The sequence below is a fragment of the Bos taurus genome, chromosome 1 (assembly GCF_002263795.3).
Source record: "Bos taurus isolate L1 Dominette 01449 registration number 42190680 breed Hereford chromosome 1, ARS-UCD2.0, whole genome shotgun sequence".
NCBI classification, from domain to species: Eukaryota; Metazoa; Chordata; class Mammalia; order Artiodactyla; family Bovidae; genus Bos; species Bos taurus.
In genome coordinates, this window is record NC_037328.1 from 124,521,037 (window position 1) to 124,542,166 (window position 21,130).

The window sequence follows — 21,130 nt, forward strand, 5'->3', positions numbered from 1 at the left end:
TCAATCTTTCCCAGCATCAGGGTCTTTTCCAATGAGTCAGCTCTTCGCATCCGGTGGCCAAAGTATTGGAGTTTCAGCTTCAACGTCAGTCCTACCAATGAACACCCAGGACTGATCTCCTTTAGGACAGGCTAGTTGGATCGCCTTGCAGCCCAAGGGACTCTGAAGAGTCTTCTCCAACACCACAGTTCAAAAGCATCAATTCTTCGATGCTCAGCTTTCTTCATAGTCCAACTCTCATATTCATACATGACCACTGGAAAAACCATAGCCTTGACTAGACGGACCTTTGTTAACAAAGTAGTCTCTGCTTTTTAATATGCTCTCTAGGTTGGTCATAACTTTCCTTCCAAGGAGTAAGCGTCTTTTAATTTCATGGCTGCAATCACCATCTGCAGGGATTTTGGAGCCCCCAAAAATAAAGTCAGCCACTGTTTCCCCATATATTTGCCATGAAGTGATGGGACCGAATGCCATGATTTTAGTTTTCTGATGTTGAGCTTTAAGCCAACTTTTTCACTTTCCTCTTTCGCTTTCATCAAAAGGCTCTTTAGTTCTTCACTTTCTACCATAAGGGTGGTGTCATCTGCATATCTGAGGTTATTGATATTTCTCCCGGCAGTCTTAATTCCAGCTTGTGCTTCTTCCAGACTAACATTTCTCATGATGCACTCTACATATAAATTAAATAAGCAGGGTGACACTATACAGCCTTGATGTACTCCTTTTCTATTTGGAACCAGTCTATTGTTCCATGTCCAGTTCTAACTGTTGCTTCCTGACCTGCATACAGGTTTCTCAAGAGGCAGGTCAGGTGGTCTGGTATTCCCATCTCTTTCAGAATTTTCCACAGTTTACTGTGATACACACAGTCAAAGGCTTTGGCATAGTTAATAAAGCAGAAAAAAAAGGTTTTTCTGGAACTCTCTTGCTTTTTCAATGATCCAGCGGATGTTGGCAATTTGATCTCTGGTTCCTCTGCCTTTTCTAAAACCAGCTTGAACACCTGGAAGTTCACAGTTCACGTATTGCTGAAGCCTGTCTTGGAGAATTTTGAGCATTTCTTTACTAGCATGTGAGAGTGCAATTGTGCAGTACTTTGAGCATTCTTTGGCATTGCCTTTGGGATTGGAATGAAAACTGACCTTTTCCAGTCCTGTGGCCACTGCTGAGTTTTCCAAATTTGCTGGCATATTGAGTGCAGCACTTTCACAGCATCATCTTTTAGGATTTGAACTAGGTCAACTGGAATTCCATCACCTCCACTAGCTTTGGTCGTAGTGATGCTTCCTAAGGCCCACTTGACTTCACATTCCAGGATGTCTGGCTCCAGGTGAGTGATCACACTGTCATGATTATCTGGTTCGTGAAGAACTTTTTTTGTATTTTAAGAACCTATAATAGGGCTTCCCTGATGACTCAGTGGTAAATCATCCACCTGCCAATACAGGAGATGCAGGTTCAATCCCTGGTCTGGGAAGATCCCCTAGAGAAGGAAATGGCAACCCACTCCAGTATTCTTGCCTGTGAAACCCCGTGGACAAAGGAACCTGGCGAGCTACCTGGGGTCAAAAAAGAGTTGGATACGACTTAGTGACTAAACAAAAAACAAATAACTTATAATGGAAAATAATCTGAAATAGAATGTATGTGTGTTTATATATATATGTGTGTGTATGTATATGTGTGTATGTATATATATATATATATATATATATATATATATATATATATATATATAGGCTTCCCTGGTGGCTCAGACGGTAAAGAATCTGCCTGCAGTGGAGAGATCAGCTTTCAATTCCTGAGTTGGGAAGATCCCCTAGAGAAGCAAATGGTAACCCACTTTAGGATTCTTGCCTGGAGAATTCCATGGACAGAGGAGCCTGATGAGCTACAGTCCATGGGGTCGCTAAGAGTCAGACATTACTAAGCATTACCAAGACATTACTAACACACACACACACACACACATTCAGGTTTTTCCATAGCATCTTACTATGTACATATAAATGTATGTGTACATAGTAAGATGCTATGGAAAAACCTGAATGAACATTTCGGCCAATCCTATATATATAGATATAGATATAGATATAGATATAGATATAGATATAGATATAGATATACACACACACACATATATATATACACACACACACATATATATTCTTATATATGTGTATGTATCTATGCATAACTTTGCTGTACACCTGAAACTAACGAGGCATTGTAAATTAACTATATTCAATTTTAAAATGGTTTAAAACAATCACCTGGAGAAACTATTGACCTATGGATCACTGGGCCTCACCTATAGAGTTTCTGATGTAAAAGATTTGAGATGATGGGCCCAAGGAATTTATATTTTTGTTAACAGATGATGCTGATGCTACTGATCTGGAAACCAGACTTTGAGAGCTATGTAAGATAATACAAGCAAATTACTTAGCACAGTTCTTGGGAAACAGTAAGCAAGCAGTAAATATGTTTTAGCTATCATTTTAACCTACATTTTTTACTTACTCTTAATGCAAAAAATGTGTTATATTTTAGGGTTTTTAAAATGAAGCATCTGCTATATCATTTCTAATGCTGGCGGAGAGTTCATGCTGACTTTAGCCAGTTATCTTTTGTGATGTACTTACAGCTAACCATCAACGCATGTAAGAGGTTTTTGGTGATAGACTATTCCCCTATGACGTATTTATTTGCCATTATAAGTGAGTTGCTAAATCTATGTCTAAAAACTCCTACCTTGACTATTTCTTCACTCTGATTATTTCTGTATTAGGAAATCTGAACTTTCACAAAATTGTTAGTCAGTGTTGGCAGTTTCTTGAGCAATTGGGTTCTTTAGTACCTATCTCATGAGATGATCAGGTACTGTCTAAAGCAGGGGTCCCCAATCCCCCGACCATGGAAGCTACCGGGTCATGGCCTGTTAGGAACCAGGCTGCCCAGCAGGAGGTGAGCAGTGAGCAAGTGAGCAAAGCTTCATCTGTATTTATAGCTGCTCCCCATCATTTACATTACTGCCTGAGCTCTGCCTCCTGTCAGATCAGCAGTGGCATTAGATTCTCATAGGAGCTCAAACCCTACTGTGAATTACGCTGTGAGAGACCTAGGTTGTGTGCTCCATAAGAGAATCATTCCAGAAGCATCCCCCCTTACTCCCGCCCCTAGTCCATGGAAACATTGTCTTCCATGAAACCAGTCCCTGGTGCCAAAAAGGTTGGGGATCCCTACTCCAAAGAACCCAGTTCTGCACAAACTGGGCAAAAAGGAATCATATCATTTTGGCTATTCAATCATAGATTATCCCTGTCTTCATCAAGGTTAAGTAAATTGCTCTTTCGGATTAATTGTAAGTTCCAAATGACACTTGTACAAACTTCAAATTACTTTCACATTTATTATTTTGGATTTGGGTTTGGATTAGGGTTTGGATTATTCTGATCCACACAGCCTCACAGAGGCAGTCTTCTCATTCCTGTAACCATCCCACAGATGAGAAAGTAAAGATCTGGACTGGCATTTGCTAGATTTTTTAGAAGCCAAGATTTACATAAAATGTGTGCACAACATGTTTTCAGAATTATTAAAAATCAAACATGAGACTTGGGCTCTTGAAGCCTTTCAATATGCATTTGATTGGCAGTTAAAACTGAAAAGGGGATACTTGTCTACCATCAGAAATCAGAATATATGTAGAAAAATTAAAACCATACCCAATCTAATGCACTCAAAGAGGACCACCATAGCATCTTGGTGAATAAGCCCCTAAACTCCCCTTTTTATCACACCGTATGTAAATCAAACCCTGTTGCTTTTGAAGCTGCTGTTTTCATTTACCGGTATATTATGATCATCTCCCCATTTTAACAAATTCAGAAATTTTATAGCATAGTGGCTCATTGTTCGAAAGCACTATAGTTTGCTTAACCAACTGAGTGCTAGGTGATTTCCAACTTTTGCTTTTTCAAAGAATACTCCAGTGAATACTCTGGAAGCTCAATCTTTCCCACATCCTTAGTTATGTCCTCGGGTACAATGCCCAAAAGCAAAATTACTATGCCAAAAAGCTTGCACATTTTATGTCTTTCAATACATATTGCCAAATTGACTTCGAGAAAGGTTGTACTAAATTACTTGCCAATTCTCAACTCATGAGTGCGGCACTTTCCTCTTTTATTGCTGCTGCATATTATTTATTTATTTGGCTACTGTGAATTCTTCCTGGCTGAAGCCTCTTTTGTTCTGTACCTCTACAAAAAGAAGCCTTGAAGCGCTTGGTGAGAGCACCTAAAAATCTCTTCTCATGAACAAGATTCAAGGACCATGCAAAGAAAATTGATAAAGCTCTTTCATTTAACTTCATTGACTCAAAATTCAACCAACACCTGCAACTCCCTATTCCCACCTGTAACAGGCCATCTTTATAATAAGCCGCTGCTGCTGCTGCTGCTGCTGCTGTTGCTGCTAAGTCGCTTCAGTTGTGTCCAACTCTGTGCGACCCCATAGACGGCAGCCAACCAGGCTCCCCCGTCCCTTGGATTCTCCAAACAAGAACACTGGAGTGGATTGCCATTTCATTGTTTTAAATCTTTCATGCGTGCAAGTCATTTAATTCCACAAAGCCCTTCTAAGTGGAGATGGTATTATCATCCCTTCTTTAAAGAGGAAACAGAGGCACGTCTTTGTCCAAGATCACATTGGAAGTAGGAAAACTGATATTTGAACCCAGATAATCAATCTTTAAGTGAAAATGAAGGAAAATGGAGAGACAACGAGGAAGAAGGTGAAGACCTCCCTGGTTGTCCAGTGGTTAGAACTTTGCCTTCCACTGCACGGGGTGCAGGTTCAATCCCTGGTTGGAGAACTAAGATCCCACATGCTTGCAGACAAAAAGCAAAACATAAAACAAGCAATATTGTAACAAATTCAGTAAAGACTTTAAACAGTCATCAACAAATCTTAAAGGAAAAAAAAGAAAAAACAAGAAAAAGAAGGTAGAAAATGGGGGAAAACAACAGGTGTTGTTTCAGAATATCAAATGGACAACTTTGAGAGTGTCAAAGGAGGTGGGCATGAGTATGTTTTGTTATTATTCCTAACAGGGCATAAGGAAATGGAACTATGGGATCCAAAGTAGGACTAGAAGCACTGCTCAACTCATTGCACCATCCTTGGTCTTTCTGAGGAAGAAAATCAGGCCTCCTGAAGCTGGAGAACTTTGTGTCAGGATGTATGCCCACTGAAGCCCCAGCATGTAAATAGAGCTGTTGCATCTCTCTGTCTCCACCATTTATGGCACAAAGTGGGCACCCTAAATCATTAAAAGCTCTGATGGACAGAATCTATTTCCTTGACCCATCCTATGTTTTCCAGCTCAGGAAAGAGAACAAAATAAGGCATAACAATTAAAAAACAAAACAAAACTCCCCAAACCTCAGACAAGTTATTATTTCTACATCCAGTCCATCCTAAAAGAGATCAGTCCTGGGTGTTCATTGGAAGGACTGATACTAAAGCTGAAACTCCAATACTTTGGCCACCTCATGCAAAGAGTTGACTCATTAGAAAAGACCCTGATGCTGGGAGGGATTGGGGGCAGGAGGAGAAGGGGACAACAGAGGATGAGATGGCTGGATGGCATCACCGACTCAATGCACATGAGTTTTAGTAAACTTCAGGATTTGGTGATGGACAGGGAAGCCTGGCGTGCTGTGATTCATGGGGGTGCAAAGAGTCAGACACGACTGAGAGACTGAACTGAACTGAACTAAACTGAAACCCTGGAGGAGATTGCACAAAATTGCTCATTAATTCTGGGCAAAAAGGATATAGATTGTGCTAAGCCAATCGTTGCTAACCTTTGGAAACCTGGATACATTTCTGATTAGAAGCACTTCTTGAAAGAAAATAAATAAATGTCCTTATGTTGATATTTCATGGAGTTGTATACTGCTTAAGATTTGGGTTAAAGCTAATGGTATGATTCATTAAAGCAGTTAAGACCATTATCAGTCCTTAGCCAAAAAGCATTTTTATCCAGAAACAGCAGATGCTGTATGTCTTCCCTTTTTCACAGTTTGATTATTCTAGTCCTCACCCAACCTCAACACATATTTTCCCTACAGTAATGTTTGTCATTGTGCTCTTCTTTTTTTTTTCCAGAGCTCTATCTTCTAAATTGGAAATTATTTTGTACCACTTGCTAATAACACAACATCATGACCTTGTTAACTAGATTTGTGGATGTTTAATAAAGTAAGAAGTAGAGAAAGGTGAACCTAGAGCCTGTTACAGAGTGAAGTAAGTCAGAAAGAGGAAAACAAATGTATTAACACATATATACGGAATCTAGAAAAATGGTACAGATGAACCTATTTGCAGGGAAGGAATGGAGACACATACGCAGAGAATGAGCTTGTGGATGCAATGGTGAGGAGAGAGAGTGGGATGAATGGGGGAAATATCATTAACATATATACACTGTCATATGTAAAGTGGATAGCTAGTGAGTTGCTGTATTACACAGGGAGCCCAGTCTGGCGCTCTATGATGACCTAGATGGGTGGGATGGGGGAAGGGAGGGAAACTTGAGAAGGAGGGGATGTATGTATTACTGTGGCTGATTCACATTGTTGTATGGCAGAAACCAAACAACATTTTAAAAATTAAAAAAATTAAAATAAATATAAATTTTTAGAAAAGAAGTAGAGGAAGGAAGAGAGGTGAAAAAAGGACCTACTACAACTACTACTACTAAGTCGCTTCAGTCATGTCCGACACTGTGTGACCCCATAGACGGCAGCCCACCAGGCTCCCCCATCCCTGAGGATTCTCCAGGCAAGAATACTGGAGTGGGTTGCCATTCCCTTCTCCAGCGGGTCTTTCTGACCCAGGGATCAAACCTGGGTCTCCTGCATTACAGGCAGATTCTTTACCATATGAGCTACCAGGGAAGCCTCTCTTCTCCTTAGGATTAACTCAAGAAGGCAGCAAGAGGGTAAGTAGGTAACAGAAGATACTGGTTCTAATGCCTTCATTCTGGTGCAAGAGAGGGGCCATATATTTAGGCCCTGCTCCCAAAGAACATGCTCCTAAAATGCATACGTCACTTCGTGAAGAGGGGTGTAAAGTCTTCTTATCTCCTCTGAAGGAGCTAGATCTTTTACTTTTTCTTCTATTACAGCCTATTCTTCCTCTTCAGTCTGATTCTGAAACAGCTTTTTTTCTCTTTTTATTCCATGGTTTAATTTTCCTATTATGTTTTCAAGAGCCAGTAAAATTCTGAAGCAGACAGAAAATGCAAACCAGATGTCTGTTTAAGGCCACAGGCAACAGCATACAGTAGACTTTTTTTTTTTTTTTTGCTGTAATTTCTTTTTTCTTGGAAGTAGCTATGGGTTAATAACTGATTCAAACAACAGCAACGGAAATGATGGAAGAGATGATAGACAAGTATATTCAAATGCAACACCCTTCATTTCTTCCTTTTACCTAAAGAAACTATCCCAGCTGGTTTTACTGTGAAATTTTCCCTCAAAGGAAAAAAATAAATAAAAGCTAAAACCTCAGGTAAATTTTACTAGGATAGTTGGAAAAATGCCTCTGGATAGAAAAATTACCAAATATTGGAAACATGCTGAAGTGTTATGGTGAAAGACCATGGTCCCATTGTAAGCTTTCCAAAGTAGTTATACTGTCTAACACAAGCCGGTCAATTCCCAGGATCGTATTATTTGTTTGTTGTTCTCACTAGAATCTGAAAATAAAACTGAAATGTACTATGACTACTAACTTTTCAGGAAGACATTTCCTGTCAAGAGTAATCCTTCAAAAGTATCTCTAAAGTTTATGAATCAGGTTTGATATGGCTCAGATCATAAGTGTATCAAGTCTCTCTGAAACATGCAAAAGCTAGTTATGAAATACAGTAAGATTTCACTAACTCAACTGATTTGTACAAAGGGCTAACATGTTCAAATGATAAAGTTTTCATTGAAATTTAATTTTATTACTATGAGACTATATGCATGGTTACTACCATATCAGAGTACCTCCAGATTTTACAAGGCCCATCTTTAATTATGTCATTATTTACTGGTTAGAGTTTGGGATCTGCCTTTCTCTATTACTTTCTCTCAAAGAATAAAACCTGTGGTTTAGTCCGAATTACACAGATAGTCATCACTTTGTACATTAGAAGATTACAAAATAGAAGTACATAATAATATGGCCTCCAGCCAAAGGCTAATTTATTCCTATTCACTGATGGCCCTAGTATATTTCCAGTTGTATACTCTGAATGTTAGTTACCTGGAAAACATAAATTGGAGAAGATGGAGATGCACAGAAGATTATAAGAGTCTTCTCTGTCTCTTAGATGGGAATGCTTTGAAGGGTATGTAAGTGAGGTAATTTTAGAATTCCAAAAGACTGTAATAATACTGAGAAGTAGTCAAATGCTGAAAGTGAATTTTCATAAGCAAGGTTCATGTATATCAAGCATGATAACAAACAAACTTTGAAATAAAAATAGAATTTCTTTTGAAGCACATTAAAGTAAGCAATATTATGTGTGCACAACACACAGGTAAAAAAGGAGACAATTTTCACATCTATTTCTTAAAGCTAAAGTGACTGCTTGAAACCAAAGATCTTTTAGAATGAATGAGAAGTAAGACCAGTGCATGCTAAGTCACTTCATTCTTTGCAACCCTATGGACTATAGCCCACCAGACTCCTCTGTTCATGGGATTTTCCAGGCAAGAATAATGGAGTGGGTTGCCTTGCCCTCCTCCAGGGGATCTTCCCAACTCAGGGGTCAAACCCTCCTCTCCTGCAGCTCCTATTGGCAGGTGTGTTCTTTACCACTAGTGCCACCTGGGAAGCCCAAGACTAATGAGGTTCTTAAATCAATTAGCACACCATGTGATCTATAACAGAGTACAAATTATTGCCAAAGTGATTATTTCAAACTAGAAAAGAAATCAACACCCTAGCTCAGGTTACACCTGCCTTTCTGCAGTCATTGTATTAGGAGGATGTTTGATAACTGCATGCAGTATCCAGCTGAAAGAATGTCAAGCTTCCTGACCTACTCTGAGCTTCTCTGATGGGTGTATTTTCAATGGTAATTCCCATAGACGGCCCTTTAGTTTCACAAGAGGAGACTTAGGACCCTAGGCAATTACAGTGCCATAATGTTGATCCTTGAGCATACATCAAACTTCCATTTATCTGAAAAAACATTTAAAGAAAAATTACAAACTCCTTAAAGAAAAGATAAGCTTAATCAAATTTTCAAGAATGTGTTCTTGAAATAAAACACATATGAAAAAGAGCACTATAAATAAACGTGCTCATGGAAGGAATAAACACAAACATGCCAATGTGTTGAGAGAAATTTTGCCCTTTCAAAAAGGACCAGTCAGGTATAAAAAAGCCAAGCTTGACAGCAAGTGTATTTGTGCTCTGGAATAGCCAGAAACTAATTCTATTCTGGAACACTTTTATAGCTAAATAAAACTTTTTCAACTCTGATTCCCATTATCTTTGCCCCATTTCTTTAACTTAATTTCTGTGCCCCCCTCCCCTTGTCATTGGCCAAAGTTCAAACACTTACTGCCTTGAGAAAAATTTGGAACGTGTAACTGAGGTCCCCATTTGGAAAATAAATTGCATGGGTAAAGGAGTCAAGAGAAAAATAATAGAGAAAATTCTCACCATTTTGGCCTCAACCTCACGGAACCTCGGGACTTACAACTTAGAAACCACAAACCTACATACAGAGGTATATTTGGTTGTACTCTAAAACACTGCTTACCTCCCCAAGCATGTGACCAAGAATGACTACTGCCAAAGTGTTTAGCTCCAGAGAGTGGAACATTTGTTAAAAAGGGATGAATTTACCATAAAAAAAATACTAAAAGATATATATTTTATGAAGAAATGGAAAGCAGTACAGGTATACAGCAAATCCTTATTTATTCAATATTAGCAGGTACTCTGAGCACCGAATAATTGATGCTTTTGAACTGTGGTGTTGGAGAAGACTTAAGAGTCCCTTGGACTGCAAGGAGATCCAACCAGTCCATTCTGAAGGAGATTAGCCCTGGGATTTCTTTGGAAGGAATGATGCTAAAGCTGAAACTCCAGTACTTTGGCCACCTCATGCGAAGAGTTGACTCATTGGAAAAGACTCTGATGCTGAGAGGGATTGGGGGCAGGAGGAGAAGGGGACGACAGAGGATGAGATGGCTGGATGGCATCACCGACTCAATGCACATGAGTTTTAGTAATCTTCAGGATTTGGTGATGGACAGGGAAGCCTGGCGTGCTGTGATTCATGGGGGTGCAAAGAGTCAGACACGACTGAGCGACTGAATTGAACTGAACTGCCATGTTTCTCATAACCAAAGCTCATTTGGTCATTTGAAAGTAATAGACACTCTTTAAAATATTTATTTTATTTTGTGTTTCTTAAGATCCTTGGCATTAATTGTTCTAAATAATGTATCATACTTATAGGCTCCCAAAGAATGGTATATATCTACAAAACACAGTCTTGTTGGAAGGACTTTTGTCTGTTTCTAATTGCTTTTCATCACATTAGCCAAGTTGTCATCTCTTGTTTGCTATATGGAAAAAAGGTCAAACAGACTTTGTAAGGGTTTACTAGAATGACTTTTTCTCTAACTGGATACTCTAATATCCTGGAGTCTCAGAAACTAGATAAACAAGCTTGTTAAAAATCAACTTAAGCTAAACATAAATAAATTCTAAGTGAGGATTTGTTGTTGTTGTTGTTGTTGGCAAAGACTAACATTTGGGCTAATCAAAAGTCTTTTCAATCCTTACTTTCAGTTTCTTGACAATTTCCTAAACAGTAGAATATGGCATTTAAGCAGGTTTTACTTAAGTTAGGCATTGCGTGGTGTGCCTGTTTATAGGTTGTGTTGTTACTCAAAACAAATTTCATCATTCCAATCATTTTTAGTGTTAAATTTAGCAGGAGATTTTTCAACAAGCTAAGATAAAGCATATGTAATAGAGATGAAAGCAATATTCTCACACCTTTAGAATAAACCATGGTAAATGCTTGACTTCAGGTCATATTCTGGCTTAATGTGTAGGCACTCCTGTGCAAGTTGAGGACACAAACACATTCACACCACATGCCCACACTCATGCACAGACTGACCCTCAGATGCCTCAGTGGCTTGTTATTCCAGCAAGTAAATCCAGCTCCCTCTTTTAACCTGAGTTCACTAAAGGCTGACTCTCTTTACTTCTGCCATCCATATGTTTATGAATGGTCCTTTGCTCTTGGATGTTATTAGGAGAAGCAAGAGATTCTTAAGAGTAACAAGTCAATGAGGCCCTCAAAGCATTTTGGCAAAGTGAAGAAAGCAAAACAGAGCAGTGTTTCAAAAATATATATGGTTCCTTTGAAGAAAATTTAAAAATCTCACCCTAACAATCTATTCATTTATTCCTCTACTCCTAGCAGTGGCTTCTTTTTCACATTTCTGCCCCTCCCTCTTCTTTTTATAAAATTATTTATATATTTTTTAACCATGAGAGCATCCTGCTCCTCTCTCATCAATATTGAAAGTAATTTCAGGCAATGGGATGATTAGAGGCTGCATCATTACTCTAGAGAAAAATGAAAAGCACTACACTAGCCATTATCATCCTGCCAGAAAGGGAGAAAACACACTTAAATAACTGCTGAGTTAAGCCATAATCTTCATTGCTTAGATAGCTGCTGTCCAAGCAGAGATTCTCTCATCTACTTATCTTCAAATATATATTAAAAGCTTAGTTTCATTTTCATTTTTGTAGATTATATCTAATCAGTACCCATCTTGGAGCACAGAGTGAAGATATAATGCTGATCATTAGGCTGGAATAGATCTACATCTATCCCAAACTACTGCTAAATATCTCTGTAATGAGGAGACATCATCTCTACTAGTGAGAGGATGCACTGATTAACAAAAGCTCCAAAATATTTGGGAACATTTAGAACTAATGCTGAGTTATCTATATTTTACTAATAATATTATTATAGATTTCAACTAGTCACATGCCTAAGACAGTGGTCCCCAACATTTGTGGCACAAGGGGTAAGTTTCATGGATGAAAATTTTTCCACAGACTGAGAGTGGGGGATGATTCAAGAACATTACATGTATTATGCTGCAGCTGATCTGACAGGAGATGGAGCTCAGGCTGTAATATAAGCGATGGGGAGAGGCTGTAAATACAGATGAAGCTTCTCTAGCTCACCTGCCACTCACCTCCCATGTGTGGCCTGGTTTCTAACCAGCACTGGTCCATGGTCTGGGGATCGGGGCCCCCTGCCCTAAGAGATTTCATACCTGCATGTAGACGTGACACACACTTGGGACTTTTCACTTCTCCCCATTTTCCCATTTCTGTCCCTTCACTCACGAACTAATTTGACTAAAACTTAGAAATTACATTTAAAGGCTTCAATTTTAAACCTGAATTAAGAGAATCACCATTTTCCCCAATGTTCCTTTCATTCATTAAACACTCATTAGGACAAAACACATACATTCAAGGAAAGGGCACAGAGATATTATACATTCTGCAGTAGCACACAGAAATAATCCAAAAATGGAATGGCTTTGGAAAAAGTTTCAGGAGACCTGATATTCTTTTGTAGCCTTCTCTTGTCACCTCTTCACTTTTCTTTACATCCAACCACTATTTCTTCACCAAACACTCTTAGGGAAACCCTGTGTTTCATGTAAAGCTTTTATCTGATCATTTATTTAGAACCAAATATTATGTTCATCACCAACGGAAACTGCCTCTTCTTTTGCACCCCACATCTTTTTTTCTTTTCTCTTCCCTCCCTTTCGGCTTCGTTGGTGGCTTAGATGGTAAAGAATCTGCCTGCAGTGCAGGAGACCTGGGTTCAATCCCTGGGTTGGAAAGATCCCCAGGAGAAAGGAATGGCAACCCACTCCAGTATTCTTGCCTGGAAAATTCCATGGACAGAGGAGCCTGTCCATGAGGAGGAGCCTGGCGGGTTACAGTCTGTAAGATCACAGAGAGTCAGACCTGACTGAGCGACTCCATCCCTTTCATTCTTTCTTTCCTCGGTTTCTTCCTACTTCTTCACTCTATCTAATCCCTTTATTTCCTTCATATCTTTGTGAACAGGGAGCATCAGCACTTAGTGGGAAAATAATAAAGACTATTATAACAAGACTTAGAAAATAATAAAGAAGGAAGAAAGGGAGAGTGAACAGAAAGCAAGGAATTAGCTCAAACTCCTGATTTCCCAGCCTGGGATGCCTAAGCTTCCAGATCTTACTTCCAAACCAGCTGCAGGACATGGGGAGTAGAAAAGGGAAGTGAGAGTGTTGAAAACACAGATTGTTGAGATGTTGTTATGTTCTGCTCTTTTTGTTTCCAAGAAAACAGAAAACAGAGGTCATGATTGTTTGACTGAGTTCATTTTGTCAGCAGAATTTTAGAGCTAAAAGGGACCAGCTCCCATCAACTTGGGGCTAATTAGCCCTTTTGGTTTCCATTTATGAGTGATCATCATTCATCATATTCTTCAATTCTTTGAATTCAGATTCCTTTAATGTGACTTTTTTTTTTTTTTTTCCACTTTGCAAAGAGCTGCCTTTTTCCATGAGGCTGAAACCAGCCACACTCCAGGCCCAGCTGAGGTCCTCTATTCCAGATTCTTATCTCTGTAGCCAGCATCCAGCAGAGGCCTACCTGTGCTGCCTTGGTCTGACAGTGACTCAGTGGTCCCTTCAATGTCCAAGGCCTATCATATTACTTTCTCCTGCTCTACTTCCCTTTTCTCAGAGTTGCTTGGTATCAAGAAAAAAAGCTGCTAACACAACCAATCATCTTAATGTACCTCATCGAATTGAGGAAACCACACAGTATACTCTACCACCTCAAAAATAGAAATTATACAGTTTTAAGATAATATAGCGAACAATCACCTCAGCTTCAATTAAGGCATCCACTAATAGAGGCATTTCCTTCTGCCTAACCATCATTTCTTTGTATTAGCAAGCTATTTCTGGCAGGAAACCCAAGGATTTTTAAGCTGCTACATTTCCTTACTTCATTTCTAAATAGTTCCACCTGGACTGGATTTGTGAAGATTCGTACAAAAAAAGCCAAAAATATCTTATCTGTCAACAAAATATTTGGACTCTGGAATAAACTGAATCTCTGAACACAGTATTAGAGAAACTGACCATATGAGCTCAATATATTTAGGGGCATATTCATTTTAATCTCTTCTAAGTCCAGCTACCAGAAACATCTTGGGAGCCAGTCCACTAGTCTTCCATGGTACCAGTACAGCTTGAAACTGATTCTACTGAATCTCATGCCACTCTGCTTCACCAGGGTAAGATAAAGGGCAAAACTGTCTCATCACTCAACTCCAAAGAAGAAAATCATTGATTAGAGAGATCATCTTGACTCTTCTAAGACATTGCTTCATCCTGGCATAATTTTTTCCTCCCAGAGCTAGTAATTATGGGCATCTATTAGTGATATTTTCATTGATTGCTAATGATGCAGAGATTTAGTTTCTTAAATATTCTACCTGTGCTGCATTATAAAATGTTGCTTGAGGGTTTCTTAAATCCTGAAATTAGAAATCCCTCTGATTTGAATAAAGAACAGCTCTGTTTAATTCAGCAGTAACTCTTGTATCAAAACATATTTCCATTAGTGTAGTAATAGAAACTTCAATATGAAGATTAATCAAAATAGATCCTCAGCTTTAAAATAAAAAGCATAAGCAAAAGAGGATGCTATTTGCAACCACAGTCTTCTATCTCTCTGACATATTACTAGAGAAGAAACTAGGTTAAGATGGCTGACTGAAGCCATTCAAATTTGTCAGAATATATAGAGAGTTAGCTAGATATTTAAATAAATTCATCTGAAAATATATGCATAACATCACCGCTAACCAGGAAATATTATCAATTGTGAATCAGAAACATGGATGAATCTGTGAATAAAGTTAAGTTAAAGTAGAGAAAGCCACAGATCACACACATGCAGGCAGGGATGACTGCAGAAATGAGGGCATCTCCAGGGTTATCGGAGCTTTTTCATGGACTTGTGAGAGGCTTTCAATTCCCCAGGGGCTCAGTTGGTAAAGAACCTGCCTGCCAAGCAGGAGATGAGGGTTCGATCCTTGGGTAAAGAAGATCCCTTGGAGAAGGGAATGGCAACCCTTCCCTTTATTCTTGCCTGGCAAATCCCATGGACAGAGGAGGCTGGAGGGCTACAGCTCATGGGGTTGCAAAAGAAGACTTAGCAACTAAACAACAACATGAGAGACCCCAGGGCAATACCTGGAAATAAGAAACTGTTATAAGCAAATATACCGCTTCCACATTTGTGCTGAGAAACTGGCAGCAGAAGCATGTGTCCATAAAGCAGAGTAATAAGGATGGGAGGGCCTCACCTAGTTATGAACCACCAGAGGGCATACTGTGGGTATAAGTCACTCACCGCAACATTCACACACCCACCCCTATCACAGTCACACCAGATGACTTCTGGTTATCTGCATAACACCTAGAAAAAGGAGAATAAGAAATTTTCAAATGCAAAGATAATTACATGATGGCGAATCACTATGTGATTCAAGAAAAACACCATGAAAACATAACCACAGATAACAGAAATAAATAAATGAACCCCGGAGAATCCCAGAGTACCCTAGTGACTTTGTTGTTAGGACTCCAGACTTTCGCTGCCCACGGCCTGGTTTCAATCCCTGGTCAAGGATCTAAGATTCCACAAGCTGCATGCCATGACCAAAACAAAACAAAAAACTTCCCAGTTTAAAAAAAAAATAGTAATAAAAAAATCACAAAGTTCTAGAGAAATATGTCTTCAGTTTATTTTTATTTTTTCTAATTTTTATTGGAGTATAGTTGATTTACCATGTTGTATTAGTTTCTGCTGAATAGCAAAGTCAATCAGCTATATATATACATATAGCCTTTCTTTTTTAGATTCTTCTCCCATATAGGCCTTTACAGGGTATTAATCAGAGTTCCCTATGTTATACAGTAGCTCATTATTCGGAGAAGGCAATGGCACCCCACTCCAGTTCTCTTGCCTGTAAAATTCCATGGATAGAGGAGCCTGGTGGGTTGCAATCCATGGGGTCGCTAAGAGTCAGACACGACTTCACTTTCACTTTTCACTTTCATGCATTGGAGAAGGAAATGGCAACCCACTCCAGTGTTCTTGCCTGGAGAATCCCAGGGATGGGGGAGCCTGTTGGGCTGCCGTCTCTGGGGTCGCACAGAGTCGGACATGACTGAAGCGACTTAGCAGCAGCAGCAGCAGCTCGTTATTAATTGTCTATTTTATATATAGTAATGTGTACATGTTAATTCCAATCTCTCAATTTATCCCTCTACCACCCTTAACCCCTGGTAACCATAAGTTTGTTTTCTATATCTGTGACTCTACTTCTGTTTTGTAAATAATTTCATTTGCACTTTGTCTTTAGTTTAAAATGGCCCAATAAGTTCCAAGCAGGATGTTTGGCAAACTGTTCCACCCTCCCAAAATACCCTGCAATTTCAGAACACAGTAAAAACTGAGCATTCAACTTTCACTAAGGAGAGACTTTACCTGTCCAGAAATCTAGCCTACTCTTAGAAACCAACAAATTGTGAAGATTAAAAAAAAAAAAAAATTGTAAGTTACAGAAGATTTAGTTCAACAAAATAAGGTTGATTTAGTAAAGATTTATAGAAATCTCTCTTGAATATACTGAAAGGAAAATATCTTCTAAGTTAAGAAAGGAATCATCAAAATTATATTTACTTTCTGAAGTTTTCAATAATTGCTAATGGTCCAATGCTATGCCCCTCAAAACCTTAAAATGTAAATGAAACACAAAAAAAGCTTAAAATAGAATTAGCATAATCCTAGAGAATATGGAAACAATGAAAAAAAGCTTTACTCATAATCCAACATTTTAATAGCTCTTCTAGGGAAGAACACACACACATACCATACACACCACACACACACACACATAATCTTTTCTAAAACATTTCTCATGAAATACATTGTTCTCTTTGTCTTGATTCAGTTTCCTATACCTAAAGAGAATATTGCCACAACAAAAGTCCTACACAGAAACAAAATATTTATGATAAAGCAAGCCACTCAAAAACACAGCCACACTCTCTGGCAAAAGTAGGAATGGAATAGACCGTGATGCTACAATTGATAAAACAGGTAGAATTTACAGCCATAAACTGCCCCAGAACAACTGCTCTGGACTCTTCCTCCACAGCAGCATTTGAAGTGGTTAGCTTTTATCAAAATTCCAGTTGTGCGAACCCCTATGGAGTCTAGTGGATATTAAAGGAGAAATTCATAGGGGCAGTTCGGAAATCAACAAGCCCGGGGCTCCAACATTTTATATTAGGCCTCCTTGATTAGGCTCCTTCTCTAGGCCTCCCTGGAGAAAACTGTTTTGCGGCTTTATAGGGCTTCTGCATTACAGGAGACAGAGACATTAAAATGTATGCAGTTCCAGAATGATCTAGCAGCCGGTTCATTGATTTTATGTCAGTGTGAGGGAGAAGGAATGGGATTCACAACAGAGGTGGCTGGAAGAGGTGGCCTGCTTCTAACTGCCCAGGCTCCTTGGCTTCCAGGGTTTTCACCAGCCAGACTGCCCCGAAGAATCACAAATGCAGCATCTCTTGCTAAATCCCAGTTTGCAAAACAATAACCAATCCTCATATACTGGGCAGAGAGGTATGAATGGAATGTCTGAAAGCGATAGTTTTCATATGATGGTATCTTTTCTCACAAACTTACAGGGTAGTTAAAGACACATTAGATTCTTTAATTCTCAATAAATTAAAAATAAGAGATTACTGAAAGTATTTTTAGAATTCTGAGATGATTCTAATAAAGTGAATTGAAGGAGATCTATATAATATATATCTATGATATATTTGGGGCTTCCCTGGTGGCTCAGATGGTAAAGAACCTGCCTGCAATGCAGGAGACCTGGGTTTGATCCCTGGGTCAGGAAGATCTCCTGGCGAGGGGAATGGCAACCCACTGCAGTATTCTTGCCTTGAGAATTCCACGGACACAGGTGCCTGGCCAGTTACAGTTCATGGGGTCACAAAAAGTCCAACACGACTGAGCGGCTAACACACACACATGATATATTTTAAAGTAATATCATATATCATAGGTACATCAAATATATGATATCATAGAAACTTCACAGATATATGTAATATTATATACACATATGGGGCTTTACAGGTAGCTTAGTGGTAAATATATCACAGCTATATATTATATTATATATATATATATATATGTGCTTTAAAAAATTATAATGCAGAAATGACAGACAAGGGCAATCTTGTTCATGAAGTTGATAGATTAATTGCAATACCAGATATTGCAGATTCTCACTGGGGTGTCTTGAAGTGACAAGGTAAGTTTAGCCACACCAGAATGGACTCAGAAAAGCCATGTTACTTTTGCAACTGCACCAGCAGTTTTAAGAAAAACCTGAGAATTCTCACTAATTATAAATACACCTCATTTTCCTTAATCATAAATACATAGCAAATTCTCAAAGTCAATCTGAAATGAACTATAAGAAAAAAGTAGGAAAAATGCCAATAAATATTGATACTAATATGAAATATTATTAACTAAGCAAAGATCCTTAGGTCTAATCACCAAGGAATAACTACAAAGCCCTCTGAGCACTGTTGACCAGGTAAGAGTGAAATGCACTCACAGAATTCGTTTTTAATGTGAAATGGTGATTTTATTGGTTTAAATTATACCAGAAAATGTTACTTTTTCTAATGTAAGGTAAACATATGAAAGAATTTTTGTTTATTGTTCAGTTGCTAAGTCATGTCTGACTCTTTGTGACCACATGGACTGCAGCTCCCTATCCTTCACTATCTCCCAGAGTGTGCTCAAACTTATGTCCATAGAGTCAGTGATGCCATCCAATCATGTCATCTTCTGTTGCCCACTTCTCCTCCTGTTCTCAATCTTTCCAAGTATCAGGGTCTTTTCTAATGAGTTCACTCTTTACATCGGGTATCCAAAGTATTGGAGCTTCAGTATCAGTCCTTCCAATGAATATTCAGGGGAGAACCCCATGGTCATTATAAAAAAAGAATACTAATAGTCAAAAAAGTAAAGAAGAACTAAAGAGCCTCTTGATGAGAGTGAAAGAGGAGAGTGAAAAAGTTGGCTTAAAGTTCAACATTCAGAAAACTAAGATCATGGCATCCACTCCCATCACTTCATGGGAAATAGATGGGGAAACAGTGGAAACAGTAGCTGACTTTATTTTGGGGGGCTCCAAAATCCCTGCAGATGGTGACTGCAGCCATGAAATTAAAAGACGCTTACTCCTTGGAAGGAAAGTTTTGACCAACCTAGACAGCATATTAAAAAACACAGACATTACTTTGTCAACAAAGGTCTGTCTAGTCAAGGCTGTGGTTTTTCCAGTAATCATATATGGATGTGTGAGTTGGACTATAAAGAAAGCTGAGTGCAGAAGAATTGATGCTTTTGAACTATGGTGTTGGAGAAGACTCATGAGAGTCCCTTGGACTGCAAGGAGATCTAACCAGTCCATTCTAAAGGAGATCAGGCCTGGATGTTCATTGGAAGGACTGATGTTGAAGCTGAAACTCCAATACTTTGGCCACCTGATGAGAAGAGCTGACTCATTTGAAAAACCCTGACGCTGGGAAAGAATGAGAGCAGGAGGAGAAGCAGATGACAGAGGATGAGATGATTGGATGGCATCACCAACTCAACAGACATGGGTTTGGGTGGACTCCGGGAGTTGGTGATGGACAGGTAGGCCTGGCATGCTGCGGTTCGTGGGGTCACAAAGAGTCAGACACAACTGAGCGACTGAACTGAACTGAATAGTCAAATTTAGAGACTGACTAAAAAGGGAGACTGAATAAAGGTAGACGTATGAAAAAACATACAATTGAAGACCAGATTTAAGTTACCAACATCTCACAAAATCCACATTCAAGCATTTCAACAAAAATAAAGCCTATAAATAAAATAAGAAAAAAAATCACAAGATACAAAAGGAATATCACTAAAAATGACAGAAATTTTTGACAGAATAATCAAATACCAAATGGAAAAACAATAGAAACCTGTAAGTTGGCATGCTAAAACTCAGCTACTGCAAAAGTCAGAAATCAGTATAAGGACAGTGACCTTGCACTGAAAAGAAAATTCTCACAAAAGGAAATCATTTGTTATTACCAGTGTAAAGTGGACTCTGTGGGAGAGGGATAGGGTGGGATGATTTGGGAGAATGGCATTGAAACATGTATAATATCATATATGAAACGAGTCACCAGTCCAGGTTAGATGCACAATACTGGATGCTTGGGGCTGGTTCACTGGGACGACCCAGAGGGATGGTACGGGAAGGGAGGAGGGAGGAGGGTTCAGGATGGGGAACACGTGTATACCCGTGGCAGATTCATTTTGATATATGATAAAACCAATACAATATTGGAAAGTTAAAAAAATTAAATTAAATTAAATTAATTAATTTAAAAAAAAAGTCTCAAAATAAGATTCTAACATAGCCTTTTCTATTTTCATCTTCCAGTGACCATTTAGTTTCACTTTAAAAACTTGGTGATATATCATGACCATAAAAATTAGAGTCCGTTTTCCCAGCAAGAAAAATCAACACTTGTTCTGTCTTGCAACTTACTCAGCCCATCATAAGGAAAGAACGATCCAGCTGCTGTGAGTGTTCCAGTAGCTGCTTATCTTTTATCTATTGCACTTTCGTTCTCTCCTTCCTTTAGTAAGAAGTGAAGTTTATATATGAGGAAGGTCATCTGTCATCTTACCTTAGACATTTAGATGATTCCACTTATCAAACTTTCAACCTCCCTCCTCTCCCCACCAATCACCCTCCCCCAACCCATCCCTGCAGCATGGCGAGCTCAATGTACCCTAAACATGTTTTACAAACACTCTTTATTCTTCAAACCGTGTT